This window comes from Erithacus rubecula, assembly GCF_903797595.1.
Source record: "Erithacus rubecula genome assembly, chromosome: 12".
Lineage (NCBI taxonomy): Eukaryota > Metazoa > Chordata > Aves > Passeriformes > Muscicapidae > Erithacus > Erithacus rubecula.
This window is the reverse complement of record NC_136664.1, coordinates 18,162,599-18,186,064: the sequence shown is the minus strand read 5'-3', so window position 1 is coordinate 18,186,064 and position 23,466 is coordinate 18,162,599. Positions and strand designations below refer to the sequence as shown.

General features: G+C 47.0%; 1 protein-coding gene across 3 annotated transcripts in view; it reads left to right on the top strand.

Moving 5' to 3' along the window:
- The first annotated feature begins 5,047 nt into the window (after positions 1-5,047).
- Positions 5,048-23,466, top strand: part of CDH11 (cadherin 11) — an 85,017-nt gene continuing 66,598 nt past the window's right edge. Inside the window, exons 1-2 of one of the 3 annotated variants that reach the window (XM_079315880.1) lie at positions 5,048-5,315; positions 5,619-5,757. The gene's annotated coding sequence lies outside the window, so the exon portion shown is untranslated. Of the gene's footprint in view, positions 5,316-5,435; positions 5,758-17,356; positions 17,648-23,466 lie in introns of those variants that run through there. The other 2 variants (XM_079315878.1, XM_079315879.1) reach the window with 2 other exon arrangements.

Here is a 23,466-nt window from a genome sequence, read left to right as displayed (position 1 = left end):
TTTGAATTACTGTCCTTCCCACTAACATTCTCTGTGATAATCTACTTCAGTGTGGTGAAAATCACCCAGCTGGGGCTTGACCCCTGTGTGGGCCAACTGTGCAACTCAAGGCAGCCAAAAGTGTCCCAGTGCTTCTGGAGACCCCCAGGCTTGAGAGAGCCCCTCAGGACAGGCAAGCTGACCAGCCCCGTGCTGCCTGGCCTCCAGTGCCCCAGCAGAGCTGAGGAAATGGGATGATGGCCAGAGCACTGCTGCACTCACAACAGTCACTTACCACCTCATAAAACGGAATAAAAGAGGCTCAGAGGATTCATAGGACTGTATGAGGGTAAGATGATCTCAAAGCTCAGTGACAGCAATGTTTCAGTGGCCATGCATTGCCAAACGTCCTCAGATTTTATAAAACAAAGTCATGAGGGAAGGTCTCCCACCAAAGCCTTAACGCAAACAGACCCAGCTTTAATTGTCTCTGAACACTGGAGGAAAATGAGCTTTTTTCTACTGCAGCCTAAATGAAATGGACTCCATTCTGTTGTCTTTTGTGGGCAGGAAGGTGCTGGTTCTGTGGCCTGAGCCTGGATGCCTCTTAGGCTGACAAGAGGGATTTTCATCTCCATGGAATAGCTGCTCCACTTGGGATAGGCGTTTCCAGCTGATTGTTTATCAGTGTAGCCTGTGCCCTTGCAAGAAGCTCCATGTGCACATCTGAAATTTAAAACCACCCCCAAATCTTCTGTTTATGATTGTACTATTTCCATAGTTCAGTTTGTTTTTACTGTGATGCTCTTCCCACTTCAAAATTTCCTTTTCCCTCCAGGTTTCAATGGAACCCTGGAAAATGTTTGCATTGCTAACTTTGTGGAGTTGTTTTGTGTATATTTGTTTTAACCTCAGTGGTATTGCCTTTGTTTTAACCTTTTTCAAGTAAACACATGTTGTTATATTCTTATATTTCTACAAGGAAGACATTTGTTATTGGAAGAAATGGCTTTAGGTAGCAGCTGCTTTGAGCTGTTCATTATTTATGGTGTAAAAGCCTTGTTTCCTCACCACAAGAAAAACACTTCTGTTAGTTATACTCTTTTTACACACTTGTCTTCTCACTGGGCTGGCATTGTGGTTTTAATTAGTTTTCCTTTTTTTGGCATTATTAAGAACAAGGTTTTTTCTCTCATTCAATCCTGGCCACCTTTCATGTTTCCACATAGGATTCAAATTGTACTTTGATTCATTAGCAAAATGACACTGAAATTGAAGGGCATTTTGAACAAAAAAACCTGTTCTGACTCTGTGGAATATTCTTTCCTATAAACCTCTGCCTCTCCTGCTCCTTCCTGAGCTCCCAGCTCCTGCAGATAGCAATGTGCTACTCATGAGCCTCTTAAATCTCTAATATTTTCCAGGTGAGAAGAAAAGTGAAGGAAATTGAAGGTCTTTTAAAGGGAGCTGAAAGGGAAGAGTGTGTGTTGGAAAAGACAAAAAGGGTTGGGGGGCTGCAGAAAATAGGGTCAAAAGACAGAAAGAAGTTTCTCCTTTCCTACTTCCTGTGTAAATATGCCCAAGCTGGTGTGTAAATGGGGTACTGATAAATTCTGAATTGCAAAAAGTTTTTTGCAGTTCAGTTCCTGAAGTTCACAGTTCAAACTTCTTCATGCACCCCAATAAAAATGTTCAATTTAAACTTGCAACTTTCTTGCCCTTAGTTTATAAACCCACAATTTCCAATGAGTGCATGTATCCCTTCAGATGCTTAGAAAACACAGCAGCCATCTTCTTTTCAAGCAAACAAACAAACAAAAAAAAATCCATAAGCATAATTTTTTAAAACTTCAGATTCTGTAAACCCAGAGTAGAAAAGAAACCCTTTTTTTAGTTTCACAGATTTGTTATCACAGATGTTCTTAACCTAAATATATGGATATGCAAAAACAAATACTGTTTAAAATATGTATAAACTTCCTTTATTTATGTCTGACACTGATTTCATTCTGACTCCAGGTTTCAAGCAGCTGGAAATGCTAACTGCAGGGTTCAGTGTGCTCCCCTGCTGCTCCCCATGCCTTCCCTGACAGCAGGGGGGCACAGCCTGGTTTTTGGAGGTGCATCTAACATTTTGCAAAGAGAGCTGACAATCGTATTTAGAAAGATTTCCCAGCAGAGAATGTGACACTGAGTTTAGCCTGGTTCACTGTGCCATTCACAGAGCCACCACCAGCCCAGGGCTCTGGAGGTGGGGAGCCACCAAAGGCAGAAGTGGAGAGGAGCAAATCCTCTTTTCCCTGTCCTGGTGTGTGCTGGGGATATCCAGGTGCAGGCTGAGAGCTCACAAAGCCTGGCAGAAATTCATGGGGCAGCCCTGCAGCCACTCCAGCTGCCTTTCCTCCCTGCCCATCCTCCTCTGTGTGTCCTGCTGTCCCTGTGCAATGCTCTCCTGGAAGGATGGCAGGGCAGCTTGGAGCTGCCAGAGTGGGAACTGCAGTGCCTGAAGGGGTATTCCAAATGTCACCATTTATCAGCATCGTGGGCTGGTTTTGGTTTGAGAACTTCTTTCTGTCTAGCAGAAAAAGTAGGTCCCGCCTCTTCTCCTCTGGCTGGCTGTAGTAGGATTTTAGTGAGGAAGTTGTCTTTGGGATACAGAGAAGCATCTCCAGCTAATGGTCTGTCCCAGTTAGAGGCACTGTTTATTGACATTGTCTGAACTTCTTCTACAGCCAGCCTGTTAGATACTCAATTTTAAAATGGCTTAAGGAAGGTGAAATTAATTCCACAGTGGTTATTCAGGTAATCAGCCTTGGGACTTATCCAGAGGTGCAAACACAGAAGCAGGAGTTTTGCTTCAATTTTGTTTGCAGATAAGGACCATCTATCCATAGATCCTATGGGAAGATGAACAAATGAGAAAAATAATAGCAGAATCTGATTAGTTCATGCTGAGATTTCAATGCAGAAGGAAGGGAAGATGCAAGGCTCTCTCCAAATCAGATGTTACTGCACCCATTTGTTAACGTGCGTCTTTGAATGGAATTAATGAAACCTTTCAATAGAGATCAATATGCTCTTTGACTGGAGAATATTATGGGTACCTATTGTATATGCTTAATTAGATTGAAATTGCTTTCACATTTCCTTTATATTCAAAAAAATCTGATCTCAGCAGTTTAAAAAAGAGAATTACAGAAGTCATCCCCCCACCATGCTGCTAGAGCCAGCAAGAAAAGGGGAAAAGGGAAAAAATTCTTCAGCCAGCTCTCAGGTCTCAGCCTGGGGGCAGTTCAGGCACAGCTCACTAGTACTGCACTGTACCCATGACAAAACTGAATGGTAATTCTTTCACCATCACCAGGACATTGACAGGCATTCATTGAAGGCAGAAGCTTTGGACAGGATCTATATAATACATTTTGAGGCATACTTGACTTTCCTGGTTTCTGTCCAAAACCAATTTCTTGACAAAACAATTTCAAATTAGTGTGCACCACCCTCCTTCCTCATGCACATCTCCCTAAAGATGTTCTCCAGCGATGCTTTCCATGTTTCATTTCCTGATGGCTGTTGTTGTTCCTTGAATTCTCTCTCAAAACCCACTCCTAAAACATGTTGTCTCAACCATATTCCTATCAAAATAGTACTAATAGTACTACTTCAGTAGTAATTATTCTGCTGTGCTGTTACCTCATGCTATCAGCTCAGTCCCTGGGGTGTTTTTGGGTTTGCTCCTGGCTGTCCCAACCACTGCCACTGCTCTTGTTTCTCACCTCTCCAGCCATCTGGGGCTGAGTCCATGCTCCAGTCCCATCCTCCCCCACATGGCACACCCAGACCTGTCGCTGGGCCTTTCTGAGCTGAAATGGCAACTCTCGACCACGCCCTGAACAGGTTTATTCCTTAATTCTCCCAGCCCCAGCTCTGCAGCCAGAAGGATCCTGCTGTTTGCCCAGGCCTGCCACAGGGCAGGGTTGTGGTTATTTAGCCTGCAGAAAAGGAGGCTCCCTCTCATTAGAGCTCTCTGCAATTCCCTGTTGGGAGGTCATAGCTAGGTGAGGGTCAGACTCTGCTCCCAAGTAACAAGAAACAGGACAAAGGAAAATATCCCTAGGCTGCACCAAGGGAGGTTTAGATTGGTTACTGGAGAAAATTTCTTCACTGAAATTGTTGTCAAGGCCTGTCCAGGGAAGTGGTGACTGAAGCACTCAAAGACATGTGGATGTGGCACTGGGAGACAGGGTTTAGTGGTGGATTTGGCAGTGCTAGGAGAGCAGTTGGACTTGATGATCTTGCAGGGTTTTTCCAACCTGGACAATTCCGTGACTTAGTGCTCCACTGCACTGTGTTCAGTGTCCCTCAGCCTCCTAAGGATGCATTGTTTATCAGCTTTCCTCCTTCCCAATTCTTTGTTTGTACAGTGGCAGCTTTTGTGCCATTTTTTTTTTTCCTCTTTGTCTTGTTATTGGCAGAGCTAATTAACAGAGAATATAAAAGCCTTGTTCTCCAGGGCCAAGTGGTGTGGTCCCAGAACAGCACCAGTGCTGCCCTGGGGAACGAGCAGAGGGCTGGGCTGCCTGAGGGTGGGCAGAATAGCTTCACAGAGGTACCAGGTTTATTCCATCAGTGAATGCAATCCTTATTCTGGAGGGGCCATGAATTAATCCTTCCTTGCCCTGCCCCACAGCCACACGGCTGGGCTGAGCTCACAGGCTCACACAGGGTGGATAGGATGGATGCTGGTGGAGCAGAGGGAATTTATTTGCAGGCTCACCTATGCCCCCATGGCCGTGGGGCTGTGAGCTGCCCTGGGTGTGGATGGGCTCAGGGTGCTGCTCCCTGCCTCCTGGAGCTCAGCCACACCTGGAATCACGGTGGGTGAGGAAAACGGGCAGTGGGAGAGGGAAAGTCATGGCTGAGGAGAAAGTCCACCCCCGCACACCTCCAGGCCTGGCCTCAGCGTCTGGCTGTGAGCTGTAAGAGATCAAGATTTTTCCACATCCAGAAATGCTTGAGGAACTTTGTCTTTTTTTTTTTTTTTTTTTTTTTTTTTTTTTTTTTTTTTATTCCTGGACAAATGTCTGCTCCTGACAGGAAACATGACTGGATTGAGTATAAAACGCTGTCTTGTCCGTGCCGCCCAGCCGAGCCCCGCGTCTGTCCCCGCGCACGGAGCTCCCTGCCCTGGGCAGCCCGCGGAGGGGCGGCGGGGAGGGGACACCCGGGGACACACAGAGGGACACACAGAGGGACACGGACAGGGCACAGCGCCGCAGCATGGGGGTCCCCGCGCCCCTCGCAGCCGCGCCCGGGGCTGCCTGCGTGACAGAGAGGTGCGGATCGAGCCGCGGGGAGGGGGACACCCGCCCGCGGACAGGGACAGGGACACGGACAGGCTGCCGGGGCTCCTGCCCGGGGCTCCTGGCCCCCTCGCCTCCCCCCCAGCCCCGCTCGGCCCCGCGGGAGGGCAGGGCCGGGGGCTGCGCTCCCCCTGGGCTGGGGGAAGGGACAGGAAAATCGAGACGAAGCAACAGCCTCCAGCTTTTCCCTTCCTCTAATCTTGCTTCACTCCCCTCGCTCCCTCTCCCTCCCTCTCCCCTTTCCCCTCCCTCCCTCTTTCTAATTCCTGCCGCTAGCTCGGAGCCTCATTCCGCCGCCGCTGCCGCTGGAGTGTAATAGGCTGAAGATGCTGTCGAGCCACTTGTGAATGGGACTCGCCTGCTGTCCCCGCTCCGCAGGCGGCCGAGGGACGCGGCCGGAGCCGCGGGAGCGCAGGTGAGCGGGGGCAGCCGGGGCAGCCCCGCCGGGGCAGGGAAAGGCGAGGGGAGGGAGCGGCGGGGCAGAGCGTGGGCAGCTCGGGAGGGAAGGACAGGACAGGAGAGGACAGGGCAGGTGAGAACAGGGCAGGGGAATGCTGGCGGTGCCCCGGAGTTGCCGGGCCGGGCAGGTGTGCGGAGCCGAGCGGGGACGGGCTGCGGCGGCCGCGAGGCCCCGGGGCGCGCTCGGCGCTCCGGAGGGAGAAGGAAAACGCTCTGGCAGACGCTGCCTTTTTTTTTTTTTTTTTTTTTTTTTTTTTTTTTCTCACCCTCTTTTCGGTTCTTGCTCGCGGGTGGGAGGGGGAGGGAGGGCTAGCGTTTGGCCGTTTTAAAATGTTCCTCAGGAGAAGCAGATGCCGAAAGCCCCGAACTGAAAATCTTTTACTTGCGCTGTAGCTCACAGGCACAAAATAGATATGCAGGAATTAGGAGTGCATGAAATGAAGGCTACTCTAGCCAGAATGAAAAAGGCAAAGACTTTGATTTATACCCTTCCCCCCCCACCCCCCTTATTTATTTATTTAATTTTTTTGCTGGCTTTCAAACGCATTACTATTCACAAGGTACCAAAATGGTATCTGTCTCTAACACGGGCTAGTCCAAAAAGCATTAGACTCCTGGGTGATGCATGCATAAGCACATCCCCAAGGAAGGTAAAATAGATCAGGCTGCGGGTCCCCATAAATACCATTAAGTTCAGAATAAAAGTGCTTCCTGTGCAGCCCTTCGGGAGCACATATAGCAGTCTGACATCATGATACAAACGCCTTCACCTCCTATAGAAGTACCCCTTTATTGTCTACTCTTTTAAATATTCATTTGGTGAGGAGAGAACCAGTATATGCTGGGAGAGCTTCTTTGTACCGCTGCTACAAAGGACGGAGTGGCTGTGTAACACAGTATTTACCTACACAGATATCTGTGACAAAGGAAGCTCTTTAGCAAATGAGGTCACTAATTCAGAAATTGGCCCTTTATGAGGAGAATGCTCATTTCTTTTTCACGTTCCAATTACTAGCAAGTCCCTGGGAAAGACTTTCTTCCTGTTGATTTGTGATGGTGATACGAGAAGGTTTTCACAGACTCCGTGCCTCCCTGTTAAGAAATTAAATGTTTTGAATTATTTAATCCTGGAACTGTTGAATAAGAGAGTCACCGCCGGGCTGGGGAGCAGGGAAGCACGCAACCAGGCGCTGCTGGATGTCCATCTCCTTTTTCCCTCCCTTGCTCTTCCGTCTGCCTCAGTGTTTCCAAAGTCTGTGTGATTCTCCAGGTAAATACTTTGTTCTCTTTCTCCATGCTGGCTAACGGATCCCAGGGAATAAATTACCTTTCAGTGTAGAAGTCCTGCGATAATTAACCTGACACCTGCTTCAGCCAGGTCTGTCTGCCGAGGTTTGGAGCACAAATCGACGCTTGTGCTCGGTCCTTCGGCTGGTTTTGGGGGCACAGATACGCGAGTCCACGGCAGGGAAGCTGCAGATGTTTGCTCGGGAGCAGCAGCTCCCCGGCAGAGGGAGAGGGGCAGTGAGAGCAGGGGAAGGGGGAGCAGGAGCCTGCTCCGAGCTCCGTGCCTTAACACACAAGGCATTCTTGGAGCACGTTTCTGGCTCTAGAAGAGTCTGTGCTCTAGAAAACAGAATTGGCTGCTGTTCAAAAGCAGTTCTCCTGCCTCTTGCAGAAGAACAAAATAAAGTTACAGAACTAAGAACAAGATATTCAGTAAATAACTCTGAAATCCTTTAGGAAAATTTTACCTAAAGGACGTCTTTCTTTGGCAGGCTCTTGTTCTTAGGCCCTGAAATAGGATTTTTCACCTTTTTTTTTTTTTTTTTTTTTTTTTTTTTTTTTTTTTTTTGTACAGCTGAGAATAAGCATGGACAGAGAATGCTATTTATAGGCTTCTCTACATCAGCTTTAACTTTGCTACAATTATAAGTGTTGCCTGTCCAAAGAAATCAGTAGGAACTAGATTACTTCATTAGCAGAAATGCTGCTACAATAGGACATGCCAGGGGATGAGATAAGTCATTGCAATTTATCAGCAGCAGTTTCAGAGGAAAATATGTATAGAAATGGTTGATTGAGAGATAGGGCAGCTAAATTAATTTTTTTTCTGCATAAAAATATAGGGAAACTGCCAACATTGGAGTGATTTCTGTGATTTAGCTGATAAAATGCTTTAAAGTGCATCATGTGATTTCAGCTTCAATTAATAAGTTATTCTGACAACATCTGACATATTTAATTTAGTGTAAGGAACATATGTGAAGTTCAGAGTTACAGTAGACTGAGACTAACATTCTTATTTTCTCCAACTGCTGTAGTGTAACAACATAACTTGACAAACAAACCTTTGAGTGATGAGAATTCCACAATAGAAGCTATTTCTAGCTCAGACATAGAAATTTCAAGTCACCTCACACTTGGCATCTCTTCTTTTTGGTGAATCCCCCTGACTGAATTTTTAAGCCATTTTGTGAGCTGGGTGTTCAGCAAAATATCTTCAGTGTGTGAGAAGCAGAGGTCTCATCTGGAATCAGTTAATTTGAAACAGTTTAGCAACATGCTTCCTGCACTTGTGTGTGTGTGTGCGTGAGTTCTTCTACCCGCATTTTAAGCTAAAATCTGTGTATAATTTCCTATGCCATACCTTTTTTTTTTTTTTTTTTTTTTTTTTTTAATGGCACTTCAGCTTTCATTGTTTGTTTGTTGGGGCCAACACAGGGCTTGGGTACAGAAATGACAAGGTGGCCATTGATTTAAGTGGAGATTGGGTAGGGCGCTTTGTCTGGGTGAACTAAGAGGACTTTATGACCATTTAATGCCATCTATATCTTTCTACATCAGATGCCTTGTTTCTACCGGTCAAGGAGCACGGTACCCGCGGCTTTGATACATGCTGGGCATGGAGTAAAGCTTCTTATATTATTATAGGAGGAAATGTGTCAGCCCTGTTTTGAGGCTGAGGACTCAGAGTGTACGATCCGGGAAGTGCGTTATTTCGGGGGAAGGAGGGCTGTGATCAGCTCGGGGCTGGGATCAACTCGGGGCTGGGATCAGCTCCGGGTTGGGATCAGCTCGGGGCTGGGATCGCTCCGGGCTGGGATCGCTCCGGGCTGCGCTGCGGCAGGCGGGCAGCAGGGGGCGGTGCTGCCCCGCGTGTTCCCGGAGCGTTCCCGGCTCTGAGCCCGCGGGATGCGGGGCCAGAGCCGCCGCGTGTTCCTGGGGCATTCCCGGCTCTGTGCCCGCGGGATGCGGGGCCGGAGCCGCTGCGTGTTCCTGGGGCATTCCCGGCTCTGTGCCCGCGGGATGCGGGGCCAGAGCCGCCGCGTGTTCCTGGGGCATTCCCGGCTCTGTGCCCGCGGGATGCGAGGCCAGAGCCGCCGCGTGTTCCTGGGGCATTCCCGGCTCTGTGCCCGCGGGATGCGGGGCCGGACCCGCCGCGTGTTCCCGGAGCGTTCCCGGCTGTGCCCGCACCGGGAGCGCCCGCGGGATGCGGGGCCGGACCCGCCGCGTGTTCCTGGGGCATTCCCGGCTCTGTGCCCGCGGGATGCGGGGCCGGACCCGCCGCGTGTTCCCGGAGCGTTCCCGGCTCTGTGCCCGCGGGATGCGGGGCCGGAATCGCCGCGTGTTCCCGGAGCGTTCCCGGCTCTGTGCCCGCGGGATCACGCCGCGCTCCCCGGGCTCGCACCGCCCTCCAGCCCCTGCACCGCCTCACCGCGGCCGCGGGTACCGTCTCGGCTCTGGCGGAGGAGTCGGGGGGGCTGGAAGCGCGGCTCGTCTGCAGACGAGCTGACTCCACAGCTGGAGCTGGGTGTGGAGCAGCAGCGCGGGCCTCTCTCGAAGGGGCTTTGCTCGCTCTTTCGGCCCTTTTCAAAGGCAGCGTCGGTTCACGCCATGCCAAGAGTTTAAAGGCGGGAAAAAACGATACAGTGAAACAAAATATATTTATTTCAGACGTAATATCGGATTTGAGAGCTCTTATAAGGACATCCTTGATAGGAGGAAAAAAAAAAAAAAAAAAAAAAAAAGACATATTAGGCTAAATTGGACTAGTTTTATCTGTTCACATCCAGGTCAGTGGCGCTTACAGCTGAAAGACTGAGAAAAGCACTTTGGTCCAAATCACTTGCATGTATCCTGCAGCACCCTGGAATACAAAATATGTTGTTACTACCCACAGAATCATGGAATGGTTTGTGTTGGAAGGGACCTTAAAGCTCATTTCTTTCTACCCCCTACCCCCTGCCATGGGCAGGGACACCTTCCACAATCCCTGGCTGTTCCAAAGCCCATCTATGCTGACCAGGAAGGACATATATGATCACATAAATTTGAAATGGTTGCAGGCATGGAACGAGGCTTATTCCAGCTGCTGCCTTCCGATGTTCTTCTAGACATGCCCTTTGGGGTGTTCCTACAGACTGGATCCTTGATTTGATTCAGACTAACCACATTGCTGTGTATAAGAAGGATGTACCATAGATGTGCCAAATGCAGAACTCTACAATACTGCAGAACGTCTCCTGGGTGCAGCCATAGAAGTTTATTAATGCACCTCATCCAAGTTCTAATCCAAGTTCAAGGGAAAAGGGCACAGGAGACCTGTGAGTGCCCGTTCTCTGTGCTGCAGGGGTGGAAACAGCCCTTCAGCTGCTCCTGTGCTCAGGCTGGGAGGGAAACGTGGAGCTGCCAGTGCTGCTCAAGGCCCTCCCGAGATCCCGCACGGCAGGGACATGGGCAGGGATATGGGCAGGGTCATCGGCGGTGCCTGGAGGGGCAGCAGGGATCAGAGAGGAGTGTGTGGAGCCTGCAGCCGTGCCGCTGAGCAGTGCCCGGGGGGCAGGTGCCGTCCAGGCTCTTTTTTTCCTGACCAAGGCGTCGGGGCTCCCTCCACTGCAGCTCGGGGGTGGGTGACTCCCGGGCATCCCTGTCCCACCGGGCTCTGCTGACTCCCCCAGCCGTAATTTAGCTCCTCGGTGTTGAAGTGCTGGCTTAAGCAAATTCTTAAAGAGGGTTTTGTGTGTGCGGTTTGTTGCTTTTTTCCCTCCAAAGTTTGGCAATGAGTGAGAGCCCTCTCCCTTCTGAATCAGCAAGAGTTCATCAGAATTCTTAATTGGAATGCAATGGCAGGCAGAGTTGGAGTAGTAGAAATCAATGTGAATGGATTAAAAGAAAAGAACCAAGTAACCGAATGTAAAATAGGAGCCAGGATTTTTCCAGAGTGATTGGTGAACACTGCAGCAAGAGGTTTCCAAATATAATTCATTATTATAATGATGTTTAATTGTTTATCAACAGGTAGTCTGTAGCCACATTATAGACACACTAAGAGAAATAGTGGATCATGGAGCATGATAATGCAGACAAAATTGGACAGGACTTTGATATGTGAATGTCAGTTGTAGGAAATGCCTGTCAGGGCAGTAATTACAATTAAGGTTTCATTAAATGGTGTTGGTGCAGACTGGCAATATTGCCATGAGCCTCCAGTGATATGCTGAGGACACCACCTGTGCAGGGGAACACTGGAGAGATGAGCAGTAGGAATTTGATTCAAAACCCCTTTAAAACAGAGTTTTTGTCTTTGTATGGTGCACATGGTGCAGGTTTTCGTATCCTATGAGCAAGCCCAGCTCGAGCTCAGCCTGGCTGAGTCAGGTTTGTCCCTGTCCTGTCCTCCAGGCTGGGACAGGCAGTAAATCAGTGCTGTGCCCTCTCACAGCCCCACTCCCTTCGACATGAGCCCCTAATCACAGTCTCTGCTAGCCTGGGAAGCCAAAAACTTCCTGAACTCGCTGCCCATCCCATTGAAGGGCTGCTTCTTCTGCCCCACATTTCAGTGCTCTTAATTTTACGTCAGATATTCCAAGGGAAGAGAGTCACGCTTAAGGTTAAACTGCTGCCATATAAACTCTGGTTCAACATAATTTTGATCCCAGTGAGGCTGCTGATATATACTTTTAAATAAAATCAAACTTCAGAAACACATTAATTGGTCTCAGTGGTTAAGTTAAATAGTTAAATACATGCATACATATAATTCTACCAAGGCTAAGTCATTAGTTCAGTGCAAAGCAGAAATGATGGCTCTATTGGAATCAGGAGACTAAACCCTATTTCCATTAATGCTGTTTTATTAATACATGCATGTGTCTGCATTAAGTCATAAATTTAAATGGTCTGCCCCTTCTTGATTTAAAGTAATTATCTCACAGATCTTAGCTGCTGAATGAATAACTCTATTACTCCTTTCATCTGTTATCAACTAAGTTTTTTTTGGGGGGTTGTGTGTGTGTATTGACATTGCAAGGCAAACAAAAGGAATAGAGCTTGAGCAAAGCTGGCTGGCATTTGAACCAAAAATAAATGTTCCTAGACCAAGCAATGTACCTGTAACCATGCCAGCCCCCAAACAAGGGCTCCCAGACCTTTTTAGTCACAGACCTGTCTTATGCGCATTTTGTGCACTCATTTACAGAGGTGACTGGAAAACTTTGGTGGAAGTAACAGATTAAAACTGCAACCTTTATATTGCTCAAGGAAAATGCCATTCAAAAAGTTCATCCCTAATTTTTTGGGCATAATTTAATAAGAGAGAGATAAAGAAAGAGAAGGGTAAAGAGAGTGATCCTGAGGCAAATGCAGGACTTTGAATGGCATTTAGAAATTAAGAAATTATTTAATTAGAATAGAAAACACAATTGAAATGGTGGGATTCAATTCTAGGATTTAATCTCACCCTCCTCAGAGCAATGCTCCCTTCAGAGACTGACCACACACTGGTGCAGGTCAGGATTTCTCAGCATCACTCAACTCGTGGTAGATCACCATTCAGGACAAGGGTTTAGTGCATTTCTTGCTTTCAGGGCACTTGCTGGTCAGGTAGGAATGGCTGTGAGCTGTTTTCCAGCAAGGAGCAACATTGGAGCAGCTGAATGCTGCCAGGTTAATTCAGCACGTGCAGAGCCCTGGTCAAACCCTCCCATTCCATATTGCATGAGGCACAGGGATCAGCAGCCTGGTGGAACTGAGAATCACCCCAACACTTACCCAGTGCACACAGACAACAGATATTTTTTATGATAATGGCTCCTTCCCATTCTCTTTCAGGGTATTTTTCTTGCAATTGAAATTCCAGACATCTTCAATATTTCACATTAGTGAAAAGTCGTGTTCATTCACAGTTTCAAACCCAATTTCTCCAGACGTAAGAGGTTCGAAAATTTTGAAAAGCAGCTGAATAATAATTTTACTTGGGGCTGCGATTCAAATAGAAAATTTTTTTCCAGTGCTGATTGTTGCCTTTTTATTTGTTACTGTTCCAATTATAGCTGGTATAGCTGGGAGAATATGGCTGATTAGTATGCATTTCAATTCTTTTTAGCACGGTGGCAATTTCCATAGCATTTCTTTTTCAAAAGCAAGAAGAAAACAGAGCAGGCAGTGGCATTTGCATGCAAACAATTTGTCATTTACATACAAAAGGGCTGATTAGGTAGCAATACATGTGGCTGTAGGTCAGACAGGATGGTCATAATTGTTCTTTCTGTCCTTAAAGTTATGAATTTTGTAATGTTTCTATGAAAAAGAATATTCTCAAATTCATTATGTTCATGTTTCAAGTATTGAGTTACAAATCCTCTTAAAGATCTTTGGTTTTCTGTGGTGCTTGGGCTGCAGCCCTGTAAGTGAAACTGGTTTTAACTGATCCCTTGCTCAGTGCTGCAGGTCCCAGTCCACTGCCCTGGACAGCCAAGGCTGCTCTGGAACATGCAGAGCTATTTGTGGCATCTGCATGCCCTGGCTCACAACAAGCACCTTCAACAGCTGAGGCTGATGTCTCTGTGCCCTCCAGTCCTGCCTGTGCCCTGGGCTTGTCTCGGGGGCTCAGGCTCCTGCACCTCCAGTGGAGTTCACTCACCTTGCTGAGGTGTGGATGAGACTCCTTGCCCTCAGTTTGTCAGATCCTGCTCTCCTTGCAGCTCCAAATATAATATTCAGTGAACGTTTCACACCCAGACTTTCCCACTTTGCAATGCAAACTTTGCTCTGCCCTCCCATAACCTCACCTTTAGCAGGTACAGTGACCTCTTCTGACCTCCCTTTTTTTGTTTTCATATTTCTCCTTTACTCAGCGAGCTCCACTTGTGTTCAAAAGTGGAGACATTCTTCTCAGTTTCCTTGGGTCAGGCTTATCCAACATTTGCCTTCTCTGGCTCTTCCTACCCCCTAAATTAAGCAAGGTTTTCCTGTCCAGCATGCAGGGCAATCACATCCACTATGAGCTTGGAGCTGATGTCCAGTGATCTTCTGCTGACATTATTTCACTTCTTGGATCCAACAGCAGAAGTTCATTTTTTTGTGTGTCTCAGTAGATATCAAAGTGCTGCGAGAAGCTAAAATTAATTCTTGGCATATTCAATGGCTTCAATAATTATTTACTCCATGACAAAGAAAACCCCACATTTAAATGAGGCAAGAGTGTGATCTGAGAAATACCTGAGCACTCTCCTGAGAGAGGAAGTGGGAACCAGCCCTGCTGCCTCACTAGAGAAGTGCAATATGCAGCTGTCACATGGAACTAGGACATAATGAACTCCATGGAAAAGGCAGCACGAGGATTCACTCCAGGCTGCAGTGATGTGCTGTCATTCTGGAGCACCACAAATTACCAAGTGGCTGCTGGCTTGAGCTTTAAAGGAGCAGTCAAAACACATGAGGAAAATCAAAAGTCAGAAGTCAAATTGCTGATTTTTTTTCCTCATGGCACGGGCTTGACATTGAGTTCCACCTTATTGTGCCCTTCAGGGTGGATTTGTACTTCTGGAAGGTGTGGGGAATGCCCACCTTGGTTAATACATGCTCAGAATTTTGCTGTTATTTGTTATAACTTTGTTAGCTGTGATTAGCATACGAGCAGGCCAGTTTAAGCTGTTTATCTGACATTTGCACTTTCCTGGTTAAATTCAGACTGGTGAAGCAGATCTGAAGCAGAGAAGTGGTGCTGGAGTCCATGGGGTTATGCACTGACACTGGTATTATTGAGCAGCACCCTTGATGTGGCATTTCAGGGTATTTTGGTGGCTACCCTGAGTTTGTGTTTGAGTTTAGATGGAGTTGTGCATCCCAGGGCTCAGCCAGGTTTTGGTCCTACCAGTGTTAGGAATGCTCTCAGTGCTCCATCAAATGGATGAAGTTGCACTAATACGTGTTTAATTATCCAGTCAAGTTGAATGTGAAATGAGTTGGGCTGGAGAACAGCTCAGCCTTGATGGTATTTCCCTTCAGAAATGAGCAACCAGAAAATAATTTCTTGGAAGTTGTACATTATAGGACAGCTACCAAAACTCAGGACTTTTAACTGTCATTTGCTTGTTTTCCCCCCAAAATTTACAGAAGGTCATTGATTCTTTATTAAGAAAATAATGTAAATTAAATTAATCATGTCTACAAAAGACTTTTCCATTTGTATTTAGTCATTTTGCCTATTGGAGAAAAGAAGGAGAATGTTTTTGCCTAGAGGTGTCTCCCATCTGGAAATCACATCCATTTTTACTAGAAATTAAAGAATTCAAAATAAACCGAAGTAAAGCTTATGTTTTAACTGTTTCTATGTTCTTTATGCTATATTTAACCCATAAGTGCCTTGGGTATTTTATTACTCTGAGTTAATGGATGCTAATTGCTTGTTGAATTTGAGATCAGCAGCTCCTCCTTTAACATTTTTCACTGGTGCTACCAGGAGTGTTTGCTCAAAGAGGAAGATTTGCCTTTTCTCATGTTAGATATATGTGCAGCTCCTTTGACTTTATGGAAAATGCATAAAATTGTGTCTACATTGACTTCTTTTCTCATTCTCACCAACTCATAATACACATTTCCCCTCCGGGCTTTACAGAAAGCCCCAAGTTTTATTTTCCAACAAATCAGAAACATCCCAACTTTTTAATAACTTAGCAAGCATTTTAATGTAAATACATGAATTTCCATCTACATCCTTATGCCTCAAAATAATTTGCCTATTATCTAGGGGAAGGCAGGCATGTTCATTATGCTTTTTGCAGTCTCTATCCTGTGAATTGAGATGTCACTCTGCATGACGGGGATCCTTTCCCCAGCTGTTCTGTGAAGGACAGATGCCTTTCTGCCATGGATGAGACCAGAAAAAATCGTGTTGCAGAACTGTTTTTGCCACATCTCAGTAGTCTGGTGAGGTCATTTCCATAATCCATGGAACTGCTGCTAAAATTAGGGGTGTATCCATGGCTGTGTTGTTGGAGCTGTGTAGGGAACCGAGTGAGAGATTGCTATATATTAATTATGCCTTCTAATTATGTTCTTTTAGTAACCTCCTCGTGTCCTGAAAGAATCTTAGAATGAATGATGAGGAGCCTAATTCCTCATTTATGTGAGGAATTTTCTCAGTAATCATATCCAGAATGGAAATCAGCTGAGAGCACAGTGTCTGCACTGACTTCTGTTTCTGTTTTTCTGCAGGCAGTAAAACCAGGGCTTTGACTTGGTCATGGCACAGATTAATCCATCCAGGTGCTTGTGTTTGAGGAGAGGGAAGGCTTGAATCTACTTGATTTTCCTATTTGAGTGTGTTCTTTCACCTGACTAGAGGGGTCTGTGCCCACTCCCATTTCTTTTGGGGGAAATAGTTGGGAAGCACGGATGTGATGAATATCTTATAGTGCCAAGCCAAACCCCTTTGCTTCTCAGCGCTGCTTTCATGCCTCGGTGTCATGCCATGCAAAGAGTGGCTCCCAAAAATGCTTTTAAGACAGGTTGACTTGACTGTTCAGTGAACATCCCATCAGGTGTGTGGTGCAGGGATCCTCCTGGGCCTGCCGAGCCTCCTGTGCTCCTTCTGGAGCAGCATTCCCACACGGTGCCGTGGGGCTCACTGGGGAACGCCAGTCTGCTGCTGGTGCCCAAAGGGTTAAACCCCGTGTGGGCCAGTTGTGTATGCAGCTTCAAACAATCACAATCCACATCAAAAAGGGACTGCAGCACTCCCTGATCAAAGCTCAGGTAATTTAATTATTTGCCTTCATGAATCAAGGGGTCCTTGAACAAGCTCGGGATGCCTGGCTATTAGAATATGGGAAATTTATTGTTTCACTCCTTCCAATGTTCTGACATCAAAGAGAGCCTGTTTCTATAAACAAAGCAGTGAGAAGTCAAAGAATCCAAGTAAAAGCTAATGTGGAGAGACTCGGTTTTCAGAGGCCTTTGTGAGCTGGAAACGAGGATGATTCCTGTGGGGTGAGATGTTTACCGCTGTGATCCTTTGTGTCTGTTTCACGGGAGAGAACATCTGTCCCACGCTGGGATACTCAGCTCCTGCTCCCGTGCAGCCACTCAGTGCCGTTGTTTTCCCTGTTCTCGGGTTTGGACGATGTTTGGGTCGCAGATCTCTCTGTGCCGAGCTCCGAGTGGCTCTCAGACCACGCCAGGTTTTAATTAGCAGGGTGCAATTAGACCCCCCCCCTGTGCGGGGGCGGCTCCGCCATCCCGGATAAAGTGCGGGATAAATTCGGGAGCGAGCTCAGTCCGAGCGCTCCCTGAGCCTCTCACAGCAGCTCGCAATTAATGGGGCGACAATGGACCGGCATTTTTAAACCCCAGCGGAGCAGAGAAGCGTGTGCTGCCGCCAGAATGGGTCCTCCGCCCGCAAAACTATTTCTAGGAGACGTGAATTGCTTTGTGTCTTTCCCTTCTCTTTTCATTTCTACATTCTCTTTTCTCGGTCTGCCAAATTTGCTTTCGCAGCTGGGGCCTGAGCCCCGTTGTTTCCTTGTTTATGGAGTAAACACAAAGTACTAGAATTTCTTCTGGTAAGTGCCAGCCTCGGTGTGTGTGCTGTGTGTTGATGTGCTCCCTCATTTCTGCATAAAAGCTCTCTCCTTGCCTGTGCTGCCCTGCTTTGGATGTGCTTTGGATGCATTTTATTCACAACCTGCACCAAGCTTGTGTGAGAAGCTGCTGCTGAAGGCAGTGAGATGTCTCTGTGCCTCCTCGTGTCTCAGCAGGAGCCAAAATAAATTAGTGGGAGACAAAGCAGAGAGAGGGAAGAAATGCAGTCACTACATACAGTGACAAATGTTTCTGAAAATGATATAAAAGTTATCTAAATAGAAAACAAAACAGTGGCTCATTCCACCTGCTTGTATTTACCTGTGAAATAAGAGACACAAATTTCTAATGGTGCAGATCCTTTTGCAAATGAATTCTTTTTCTTTAAAAATGTGATGGAAGTATTTTAGGGGAAGGGCTGCAAAATGTGAAATATGATAAATAAACTACTTAATTATTTTACACAGCACAGTGAATAATTAAGATGGCAATGCGGTATTCTGCAGCTCTCTGGTGAGGAGCTCTACAGAGAATTTTGTATAACATGGTGAGAGGATGTTTGGAGAGATGTTGCTCTGCTTCTTGTAAAGAAGGTGTAACCTTCATCTATTGATTACCTGTAGAACAGCTCTATCAGCTCTGTGCATATCAGTTCCCTACAGATTACAGAATTTAATCAACTGAGCTCCATTTTAGAGACATTCCAAATTCCTACAACAAAACTCAGGCAACTGTTATTGGAAGAATGTTTTATTAGAAACTTTTAAAACTGTTGAGTCCCATTTTTGAGTTTCTTTAATTTGGACAGGGAACTTCTAAGCCTGAAAGACCTTGCTTTTAATTTCCGTGAATTAAACATGATCAGTTTATTACCAGGTGAAACTCTTATTCCTTATTTTCTGCAAAGTCAGCCACAGAAAGGTGATTATTTTGCAAGTTGCTTGGTTAGGATTTCCAGTAGCATCCAAGTCAGCCAGGCAGGACTGCTAAAAACTCTTCCAGGCCAGGTTGGACTGGGTTTGGGGCAACCTGATCTTGTGGAAGGCATCCCTGCCCATGGCAGGGGGTGATGTTTAGCATCTTTTCCCCCCCATCCCGGTTCCATGATCCTTTATGAGAGCACAGAGCCCTCCTGGCTGTCAGTCTCAGAGTTCCTGTGAGCCGCTGTGCCAGCAGGGGTTTCTGGCAGCCTCAGTGTGTGCCCCAGGGCTCAGAGCTCCGTGGGCAGTGGTGACACAGTGGCAGAGCTTGTGGCCGTGCCATGAGCAGAGGAGGAGGAATTGATTAGCAATAACACACTTCATTAACGCTCCACTTTCTCAATCATTGTAATTGTGGCTCTTCCCCTAAAACATCAAGTGGAGCAGGTTTTGTTTCAACCAAATCAATCTAATGTGTTAGAATTTACATAATTTCCTCTCATTTCGTTTATGGAGCAGCAGGAATTTTAATTTGCATTGTCTGTATAGACTATAATCAAAGTGTTAAGAGCACAAGGTTTATTCATTATGTATGGCATGTGGTGACAAATTTGCATAATGGGCCACATCTTGCTGAAATGTTCCTTCTTTCCCCACACCCACCTTGGCAATTTTGTCTATAACTCATTTTCTATAAACCTGGTAATTCAATTACACAAGACTTTGAGTCCCTTGGAATATTTAGTGGGGAGAAGTATCCCTATACAAATTAAAAAGTGGATAAAATACCATACTAAAAGATGAGAAGGGCTAAGGGAAAGCCTTGAAAACTGAGCTGTGGTTCCTGAGTTAGGGAGACAGCTGATACAAGCCCATTGTTGCTGTTGCAGTAAAGGTGAACATTCAGAGGATGAATGGAAAGGTGCCTTTTATGTTTGTTTAGTGGCAATTCCTACATAGAACTCTTTCCTATGAAAACTGTCAGGACTAAGTTAGTGGCTAAAAAGCCATTGAGCAATTAAGGTGCTGTCAGTGAAAAACACCATCATAGACTGTTGTCTGCGAAGGCCAATGTTTGCTTTATGAAAATGAAGGGCTTAGCACAATATACATATATATTTTTTTTAATAGAAAATACTTTTAGCACATAGAAAATACTTTACATAGAGGGAAAAAATTAAAAAAAAAAAAGTAGGAGCTACAAATATTATCTAAATGAGAGATGTAATGCATCCTTTGGTTTGGATACCCAGGCCCTCCATAGAGCATCTCAGAGCTTAAGATTTATCATTTAGATCTTCAGTTGGTGAGTTTTGCATGTGGCACAGTTTCATTCTCTCTTCTGCTGCCCAAGGATAGTCAGAATAAAATGTAGGAGTTTACACCTATTTTTGTTTTATCCAGCTATCTTACAATCCAACAGTAACATGAACAGAAGTTCAGGTAGAATTTTTCAAAATTCAGGTAGAAGATTTGTCTGCCTTTGATCAAAGCAAAGCTCCTGACAGAAATGCAGAACATCCTTAGATGTTGACCGCCACACTCTTTGTATGAGAGAGCACATGGAAAGGTGTTCCAGTCCTTTAAGGAAACATTCATACAGATAATTTTATTAACACAGCCTTAAATCCCTCATCTGAGGTGAAGAGTTTAAAACTCCCAATGTGCATTGTATTATTTTTAGCTAAGAAAAGGGGCTGTGGGTGTAGTACATGACTTGTGTTTGCAAGTTACATAAGGAGAGCAGCAGACAAAATTTGACATTTGTGAATCTCTCAATCTTCTGCTTGAAGCTGGAGTGAAACTTTGACGAGGCTGTTGGCACCCAGTCTGCCAAAAGGCTTTCAGAGCTCTGTTGCTGTGGGTGCAACAACTGTGCACAGGAAAAAAGAGAGGGAGCACTCTGAGTTCACATTATCAAAGTTTGAAGATTAATGCCTAGAGAGAGGGTTGCTCAGTTGGTTCAGAGAGGTGCAGAAGACAAATGTAAAGCCACTTAGCCTTTGAGAGAGACTGAAAATCCCAAGAAAGGGGAGGCTCATTTTGCACTGGGCTCTGCACTAGAAGGTCCCATTAAGGTGATGTCCTGGTTTGAAAGGACAGGTGTCTGCCAGTAGGGGCAGAAGTTTCCCTTTTTGGAATAGAGACTTTGGTTCCACTCCCCTCCCCCAAGTATTACGATTGTTTGAATCAAGGACTCTGAGGCAGAGATAAGGGGGGGTGGGAATAACAGCTCTTTTACTAATATATCTAACTATACAAACAGAAAACAATAACAGTTAAAATTGCTAACAGAACGAAATAGATAACTCGGTGTCAGTCCCTTTAGATGCAAGCACGCTGTCTCTGTACTTAGTCCAGAGCCCGGATTTGCCAGAGGGCAGACGGGAACGAAGGCAGGAGGGAGGGGGGAGGGGCAGCAGCGGCCACGCCGGTCTCGGGCGGGAACGGGCTCACCCTCACCGAGGGCGGCGGCTCCTCGCTCACCGTGTGTGTCCGGGGGATCAGCTGTGTCCGCAGAGGCAGGAGGCTGGAACGGGGCAGATGCAGGGCAGGTGATCGCAGAGGGTCTGGCTCCGCTGTGCTCGGCCGCGTGGCTGAACGATCCCAGGCGTCCTCCTCCCAGCTCGCCGGAAACGCGAGTGCCCTCCCGGAAGCCTCAGAGGCCCCTCCGGGGGCCGTCCCCACCCACCCCCTTTGTCTGGACCCATCAGGGACCCTGGGTGTAGCCCGGCCAGCTCCATTGGCATGATAATGGGAAAAATTCTTTCAATTGACACAGTAACAGAAAAACACTCAACCCCGAACATTATCCACCCCGAATTTTTCCATGCCATCATGCTACATCATATTGAAACCTTTAAATTATATACATACATGTAGTTACAGGCACAGTATCATATATAGTTCACCCTAGAACAAGGTCCTCTTGGGGTATGCATCGGGTCTCTCCATCCTTTTGCATCACCCACCAAGTGCAACCTGGTCCTTGAGCGAAAACCACCCCACGAACAGGATTGTCTTTGCTGGAAGCAGAGTTCACCCAGACAGTTTTCCCTAACATGCCTCTCAGGTCTACCACTGGAACCTTATCTCCATCTGCTGCTCCCAAGGGCTCTGACTGGGCAGGGCCTGCTCGGTTAGTGGAACCTCGGGTATTCACTAACCATGTGGCCTTTGGTAGATTGATCTCCCAGTTCTTGAAAGTCCCCCCACCCAGTGCCTTTAAGGTGGTTTTAAGCAGACCATTGCACCGTTCCACTTTCCCAGCCGCTGGTGCATGGTAGGGAATATGGTACACCCACTCGATGCCATGTTCTTTAGCCCAGGTGTTTATAAGGTAATTTTTGAAATGAGTCCCATTGTCTGACTCGCTTCTTTCAGGGGTACCATGCCTCCAGAGGACTTGTTTTTCCAGGCCCAGGATGGTGTTCCAAGCAGTGGCGTGGGGCACAGGGTAGGTCTCCAACCATCCAGTGGTGGCTTCTACCATGGTCAGCACGTAGCGCTTGCCCTGGCGGGTCTGAGGCAGTGTGATATAGTCAATCTGCCAGGCCTCTCCGTACTTACATTTGGACCATCGCCCCCCATACCAGAGGGGCTTCACCCGCTTGGCCTGTTTGATGGCAGCGCACGTGTTACAGTCATGAATAACCTGAGAGATGCTGTCCATGGTTAGATCCACCCCTCGGTCTCGTGCCCACTTATAGGTGGCGTCTCTGCCCTGATGGCCTGAGGCATCGTGGGCCCATCGAGCCAGGAACAATTCCCCCTTGTGTTCCCAATCTAAGTCTATCTTTGAGACCTCTATCTGTGCAGCCTGATCTACCTGCTTGTTGTGCCTGTGTTCTTCATTAGCCCGACTCTTGGGAACATGGGCATCCACATGATGGACTTTCACGGGGAGCTTCTCTACCCGAGTGGCAATGTCTTTCCACTCATCAGCAGCCCAGATTGGTTTTCCTCTACGTTGCCAGTCAGCCTTTTTCCACCTTTCCAGCCAACCCCACAGAGCATTGGCTACCATCCACGAATCAGTGTAAAGGTAGAGCTTTGGCCATTTCTCTCTCAGCAATGTCCAAGGCCAGCTGAACAGCTTTGAGTTCAGCAAGTTGACTCGATCCACCTTCTCCTTCGGTAGCTTGTGCAACCTGTCGTGTGGGGCTCCATACGGCAGCTTTCCACTTCCGGTTCATCCCCACAATGCGGCAGGAACCGTCGGTGAAAAGGGCGTAGCGTGTTTCATCTGCTGGCAGCTGGTTGTACGGTGGAGCTTCTTCAGCCCGGGTCACTTGCTTCTGCTCCTCTTCATCAGCGAGACCAAAATCTTCACCTTCTGGCCAGTTCGTAATTATCTCCAAAATCCCAGGGGATTCAGGTTCCCAATATGGGCGCGCTGTAGATGAGGGCAATCCATTTGCTCCATGTGGCATCTGTGCAGTGGTGAGTAGAGGGAACCTTTTCTTTGAACATCCACCCCAGCACTGGCAGTCGGGGTGCCAGGAGAAGCTGTGCTTCTGTGCTAATCACCTCTGAGGCAGCTTGAACTCCCTCATAGGCAGCCAAGATTTCCTTCTCTGTGGGAGTGTAGTTGGCTTCAGATCCTTTGTAGCTTCTGCTCCAGAATCCCAGGGGTCGGCCTCAAGTCTCACCAGGCACCTTCTGCCAAAGGCTCCAGGACAGACCATGGTTCCCAGCTGCAGAGTACAGCACATTCTTTACCTCTGGTCCTGTCCTGACTGGGCCAAGGGCCACTGCATGAGCGATTTCCTGTTTGATCTGGGCAAAGGCTTGCTGTTGTTCAGGACCCCAATGGAAATCGTTCTTCTTGCGAGTGACCTGGTAGAGAGGGCTCACAATCTGGCTGTACTCAGGGACGT